This window comes from Osmerus eperlanus, chromosome 19, assembly GCF_963692335.1.
Source record: "Osmerus eperlanus chromosome 19, fOsmEpe2.1, whole genome shotgun sequence".
Classification (NCBI taxonomy): Eukaryota; Metazoa; Chordata; class Actinopteri; order Osmeriformes; family Osmeridae; genus Osmerus; species Osmerus eperlanus.
Genome location: NC_085036.1, coordinates 8,034,608 through 8,041,309, shown reverse-complemented (window position 1 = coordinate 8,041,309; position 6,702 = coordinate 8,034,608). Strand labels below are relative to the sequence as shown.

Below are 6,702 nucleotides of genomic sequence, written 5' to 3'. Positions count from 1 at the left end.
AAATGCCACAAATACAAGGGACTGCAGATTCAACATATCCAGAAGGGTGCCGATAAATTAAATAAATGTTGATCAGTTGGAGATCAATATTTTTATATATAGCCTATATACATATATGTTTTGTCTTTATATTACTTTGAGTTACTTCATATTGCAATAGAGTTTATTACTCTTACGCTGATTCGACACAACTTGATTCTGCAGACGACCTTCAGTATAAATTGTAGACGTCAAATCACAGTTGTTTCACATTTAAATTGGAAATACGCTGCGTGTACTTAAAAATACAGTTCTGGCATTCTTGTATTAACAAATATTGTGGAACGACTTTATAAAACTGTGAAATGTGGGTGTGAAAAAGCAGCGAGGAAGATAGTTTTTCACTGAACCTGTTGAAAAACGTTAGCAAATAATCTCGTAATTTTGTAAAAATGTAATAATACAATATAAGAAACTTTTTTTACGTAAGAAAACGGTTTCGGTGCATAAACCTACATCTCCCAGAGTGCTTTATAAACACTGCACCAAACTCGCTCGCACCACCTACTGGAACAGTTCTGTCCACGCGCGAACATCATCACATCAACAGCAGCGCACCGCAACGTTACAGGTGAGATGAGAAACAAATATTTTCTTGCTCTTCTGCATTGTTACCCAGCCGTATACACCGACACTATATAGCTAGCAAACAATGTCCGTAAACGTTTTCCATTCGAACCATTTGGCAGTCGATTTATGTCGAGTTTTGAGAGGTTGACAGCAAATGACGACCAGATGCCCGTTGACAGCTATTCCTAGTACAGTACTTTTGACAGCTAGCTAGCTGACTTTTAGTTGTCATGGTTGTCATGACTGTCATTGATACACTGCCATTGATACACTGCTTAGAAAAAGCTATTGGTTATTTAGGTGAACCATTCCTTCAGTGTCTTTAATGTCACTTCACGTATCAGGAAGAAAGCTGCCGTATTCTAGTATTCGTAGACTTGAGTGACTTTCAAGTCAACACGCTTATGTTACCACTGGCTGTATGCAGTCTCAAACAGCCAGGACAGATTCTCATGATTGAATGATGAACGGTAAAGCTCATGCCACTGCCATGTCTCCGCGTGTGAAGTACGGAGTACCGTATTTTTATATTGTAAAATATATCGCTGTGATTTTTACGCAAGCTACATTTGACTATAGTACTTGTCACGTCAGTTTTTCAGTTAAAAGTAACTCAATAAATAGATGCAGTGACAATGGACAACAGGTGCAGTAATCAAAGGCTTAAAGTTGTATTGTACCTTCATTGCATCATCAGCCTGAGCATCCTGTTTCCATAATAATTGCATACTTCAGATAAGATGGTCAGATGGTACTTGGCATGATTGGTACTTAGTGTGGATTGCGGCATTCATTTCACATGATCAACCATCCAGTTGTTCCTCATTAGAGATTCTTGGTGTGGCAGTCAGCTTTGTTGATTTTAGTCTAGTCATCAGCATACGTTGTTATTTCTTTAAGAGATCCCTAAGTGCTTCATTATGGCAGTCAATGGTACACAGAGCTACTGTGTGCTCTGCCACAGTTCCTCTATTACTTGGGTCCGCCCATAAAGTACACAGTCAGAGGATTCAGGAACGGTTAAATGAGCACCTGAAAATGATGTTTAAACTCGTAAGCAGCTGCTATTTTTGGTCTTCCTTTACAGTGTGCAATTGTGTCATGTCAGAGTGACTGAAGGGAATGAAAGTTCTGAGGCTGCCTTCCCCCAAACATATTTTCGAGGTCAGACCATATTTATCATTCCCTTTATTTGTGTTTTCAGAAGAAGAAGGACAAAAAGGGACAAAGCGACTCCAAATAAGGTGAGGGCATATTAGTTTCACTTGTCGGAAAAAAAATGGGCCACAAATCACATCCTCCACTCTTACACTCTCAGTTTCCTTTGATGGCGCTGTAGAAGGAGAACGCCAAGACGAAAGCACAAACTCCTTTCCCAGACTATGTGAAAGTTTATATGTAGGTAATTACACCCCTTGTTTTGCTCATGACCAACCATCCAAGAAATGGAAATAGCTAGAAATCTGTCTTTGGCAGAGGACAGAACACCCTGTCCTAGACAGAGCAGGCCTCTTGGCCCTTGTGGTAGTCTGGATCAACTGTATAATCGGACAAACTGCTGCTGAGGTAGTGGACTAAGACTACATACTCACTACCTCCAAAACATTGCACAATCCCAACTTCCTCTCCCATACAGCCGAATCTGCTATATCGTTCTACTTTCATTTCCTTCCTCGATGTTGTGATGAGTTGTGCCGTAGTGACGAGAGAAGCAAAATAGCTGTGCCTTTCTTCTACTGTTCCAGATTATTGGGAGAGAGAGGTCACCTCAAACCATGTGATTGACATTCAAGCCAGTGTAGTATAGTGGAACCATTCATCCCTGAGCATTCGGTCCTTTTCACAGCTTACGGTCATTGGCAAAGGGGAGGACAACCCCCACTAGCTTGGCTCGTTGGGATCTAGGAGTCACCTATCTACGTGTCCTCACTGCGTGTCACAGCAGGGCCAAGGGTAGTAAATCTGCTTCCCAGTCACATCTTCATCATGCCTGTGCTGCGCTCCACTGCTGAGCTCATTACGGGCTCCTCTCTCTCTCTGGAGGGCTGGAGCTGCTATTAATAGCCTGGCCTCTGGTGAGCTGCCAGAGGGGGGGGGGGGGGGGCAGGTCCAGTTGTGGAGGTGGGGGGTGTCGGGGGTGCTACGGGTGGGTGGAGGGGGGGTACGGGGTAATCTGAGTACGTTAGGACTAAAGTGTCCTGTTCACCTGAGTCAGGGCTCACAATGGGCTGTGTGTCTGGGGGGGGTCATTGAGGGTACCGAGTGGCCTTGATTCAAAGGCACTTTCTAGGTTTCCCCTCAGTGCTGCACCACAAAGATAGAATGCAGGATATATGACTGATGTTCTGGATACGGTGTGCTTCATCACCATCCAGCATTCCATGATTACCTGTCCTCCTCTTCATATTGGAGTATGATAAAGGAGTGATGGTGACACGGCCATGGGAGAACGTCCTCATCCAGCTGCTGTCAGCAGAGAGAGACAGACTCGGCAGTGATGTCACATGACACAGGCAGATTACAGTACATCACCGCAATGCAATACAGCTCTAGCACACAACAGGGGGTTCAGGGTACAATACAGTCCTGTTTGCTGGCTCGGTCCCTCAAGCCTGAATAATGGCAATTCCCTGCTTTTGTAGACAAGCACCATGTTATATATGCCACGCATGGTGCAGATTAATTAATGTACTTGACAGTGTAGAATTGGGAAACCCAGAGATGATTATTTCACTGCTGTGCGGTTTATGATAGAGAGAGAGAGAGAGAGAGAGAGAGAGAGAGAGAGAGAGAGAGAGAGAGAGAGAGAGAGAGAGAGAGAGAGAGAGAGAGAGAGAGAGAGAGAGAGAGAGAGAGAGAGAGAGAGAGAGAGAGAGAGAGAGAGAGAGAGAGAGAGAGAGAGAGAGAGAGAGAGAGAGAGAGAGAGAGAGAGAGAGAGAGGAGAGAGAGAGAGAGAGAGAGAGAGAGAGAGAGAGAGAGAGAGAGAGAGAGAGAGAGAGAGATGGATGAGGGCCCAGTCATTGGGGGCAGCCCTGGCTGATAGCTACAGTACCTGATCCTCAATAGCCCCCCTGTGTCTCCCCTGGACGTCTACACCAGGATATCCTGTGTGAAAAAGTCTCCATAACTCATATCCTCATGACAGTTAAGACTTCCACTGAATGGTTCTGCTTCTCCATGCTTTTTCATCTGTCCGATTGGTTCTCCATCAAGTAGTAATTAACCACCCCAGGGCAATTATTCCACGCTGTCTGTTCTGGAAGGGTACCCTGCTGTTTGTAATGAGAGTGGCGCTCTCTACCCTCATCACGAGGAGTTTAAGGAAATTGCTATCATCATCATCCTTCCCCTCCTCCCCCTCTGTACATGCACTGACACCAGTGAAAACACTCATGACACATGTACACACACACACATGTACACACACGTGTACACACACACACACAAATGTACACACACACACACACACACGCACACACATGCACACACACACACACACACGCATGCACACACACACACAAACACAGGGCTGTTTGAATTGAACAAGCGCTGAGTTATCTTTGCCCAGGGGGCTAGGCCTGGTCGGCATACCGTTGGGTGAACTGGCACGTCTTTCATTGCAGAGATAAGGCCAGCTGGGCAGCGGGGAGTTACGGCTTGGCACTCGTTCAGTCGCTGCGAGGGAACAGTCGAAGCTCTCACGTTGAGCTAGACGAGCCCTTGTGTGTTTGCAAGTCGCAGGTCGCGTTACAGTCAGGAAGTGTAAACAATGGTGAGGAATGACAGCCCTCGTATGCCGTCTGCCACTCACGGTTTCTCACCACGTTTTGCCGTGGATGGACAGGTAGGCGAGATGATATGAGTTATGTTTAACGTGCTAACTATGTTTGGATAATGTTCTCCGTCTGTAGATCTTAAGCATAGCCGGCAATCTTGTGAAGACGGGTTTGCCTTGAAGGCGGCTTCAGGGCCCTGGCTTTTTTGCTACGGGGTCTGTTTTGGTAGACGGTGGTGGAATGTACAGGAAACGACATGCATGCTTGTTGTGAAGAATGATAATCAGCATCACTAACTGGGAGGAATGCTACCTCTTTCATCGTTCATCTGGCCCAAGTTATTCAGTCAGATCCTTCTACGTCCTCCGAGTGAAATGTCTTCTGGCTTTTTCGCTGTGTTGCAAATCCTCATTTGACATTTCGATCTATTTTACAATGAATGTAAGACATCGCTCAAGGTGAAAAATCAATGTCTGATATCGGTTACGGGTGTGGAAAGCTGGGTGGATGAGCTTATGGATTTCTGGGATGTTTGGGTTTGGGAGTGCCATCAAATGTTTGTTCACAGCAGCTGACAGAGAGCGCGAGAGCTAGTATTATTCCGTCCTCATGCGACTGATACTGAAAACACCCACGTCTAACATCAACCAACCGGCTCCCGTGTCACAGATAGGAACGCGCGTTCTGAGTTGGACAATATTTGCGTGGGCCTAGTATTCCGTCTCCTTGCCACACAGCAGGTTGCTATTAGCGACTTCCTTGAGTTGCAGGGCCGTGCTGGCTGTGTGCTACAGCTCCTTGGAGGTGGCCCTGGTTTCTATGGCTTCTGCCTCCCACTCACCAGGCAAGAGGAGTTTGGAGTTTGGCTGAGGAGAGGAGAGAGGAGAAAATACTGGCCGAAGTGGTGGAGAGACCATTGGCTCTGTCAGAACAGGAAGTTTGGCCCTTGGGGAGCGCGTCTCTGAGAGCGGGAGAGAGATGAAACATCAAATATACATGAGGTTCTCATCTCGTCCTCTGGCCTGGATAGTGAATTCAGACCAACAATGTTGAATTTGGATGACATTCAGGCCGTGGTTGGCTTGGTTTTCTCCAACGTGACCGAATTACATTAGGTATTCTCTCTCTCTGTGGTGATGGAAAGGGCTATCTCTCACGTCGATGCACAGACAGCCAGCTCAGATGCAGGGAGATGCTTGTAAACTCAGCAATTTCTCCCCATATCGTTCCATTCCTCTCATCTCTTTTTAATCTGAAAAAATGCCGATTAAAGCTTAAACAACTTTCTACTACCTGCAGACCTCCCTCCATATTCCTTTGCGGCAGGGTGGTGTTTCATCGATCTGCATGTATCATCTACAGTCCACAGGCTTAGTTGTAACTACTTGCTTTTGGTTGGAGCAGACCGTGAGTGCAACAGTTTGACATCGTATAGGCTGTGTGTATTTGTTTTGGACTGAAATGCTAGCCTTTATCGGAGAATAAAGAAGGTCTTGCTCCGTTACAAGCCCTCATGACTGACTCCTCTGGGCTTGTTGTTCCTGTTCCTTCATGTGACAGTCTCCCTCAAGTCATCCCTTCAGTAGGCGACTCTGTTTCAGAACGAAACACGCACAACGTAGCTTTAGTCGAACGATTGATATATGATATTTAGTCTAATAGTCTAGTATGTGATACGATGATACTGTTTGAAAGCACTATAATCAATATCTTTCACTCAGGCAGGGATATGGGCTTGACCACGAGGGAACTGCCCCTGGGGCTGCCCCTTGGATACTACTGCTTTCACTAAATATGAATCCATATTAATGTTAAACTCTGTTCCCAATCCCCCTGGGTATAGGGGGCGTAGGGAGAGAGCAGAGACTGGCTCACAGCATGACTCGTACTACACACTTCCTGATTCCCTCAGAGACCGTCTGAGCCCAGGACTCGGCACACTGGCTAACACTTCCAGGTGCTACACAGATGCTCAAGAGCTGCTGACGTGGACCCACGCACACACGCACACAGACACACACACACACACATGTACATGCACACACACTCACGCACACAGACACAAACACACACACACACACACTGACTGTAAGCCTAATGAAAGTCTTATGCACATAAAGTGCTGCTTCTGACAGGAATTTGATATAACTCCAGTGTGGTCTAATCTGGCCCTCTGACTGACTGGCTAATGTCCAGATGTTTCACTGATGCTCACTGTGTTTGTGGTGATGTCTCAGCAGTCCACACACACACACACACACACACACACACACACACACACTGGTACATTGCTCAGCTGAGGGCTAGCCCTGGCTGT

The 6,702-nt window shown here is 46.1% G+C and overlaps 1 protein-coding gene across 1 annotated transcript in view; it reads left to right on the top strand.

The window, feature by feature from the left end:
• The first annotated feature begins 551 nt into the window (after positions 1 to 551).
• Positions 552 to 6,702, top strand: part of specc1 (sperm antigen with calponin homology and coiled-coil domains 1) — a 59,469-nt gene continuing 53,318 nt past the window's right edge. The window contains 2 exon segments of the mRNA XM_062486360.1: positions 552 to 610; positions 1,814 to 1,853. The gene's annotated coding sequence lies outside the window, so the exon portion shown is untranslated.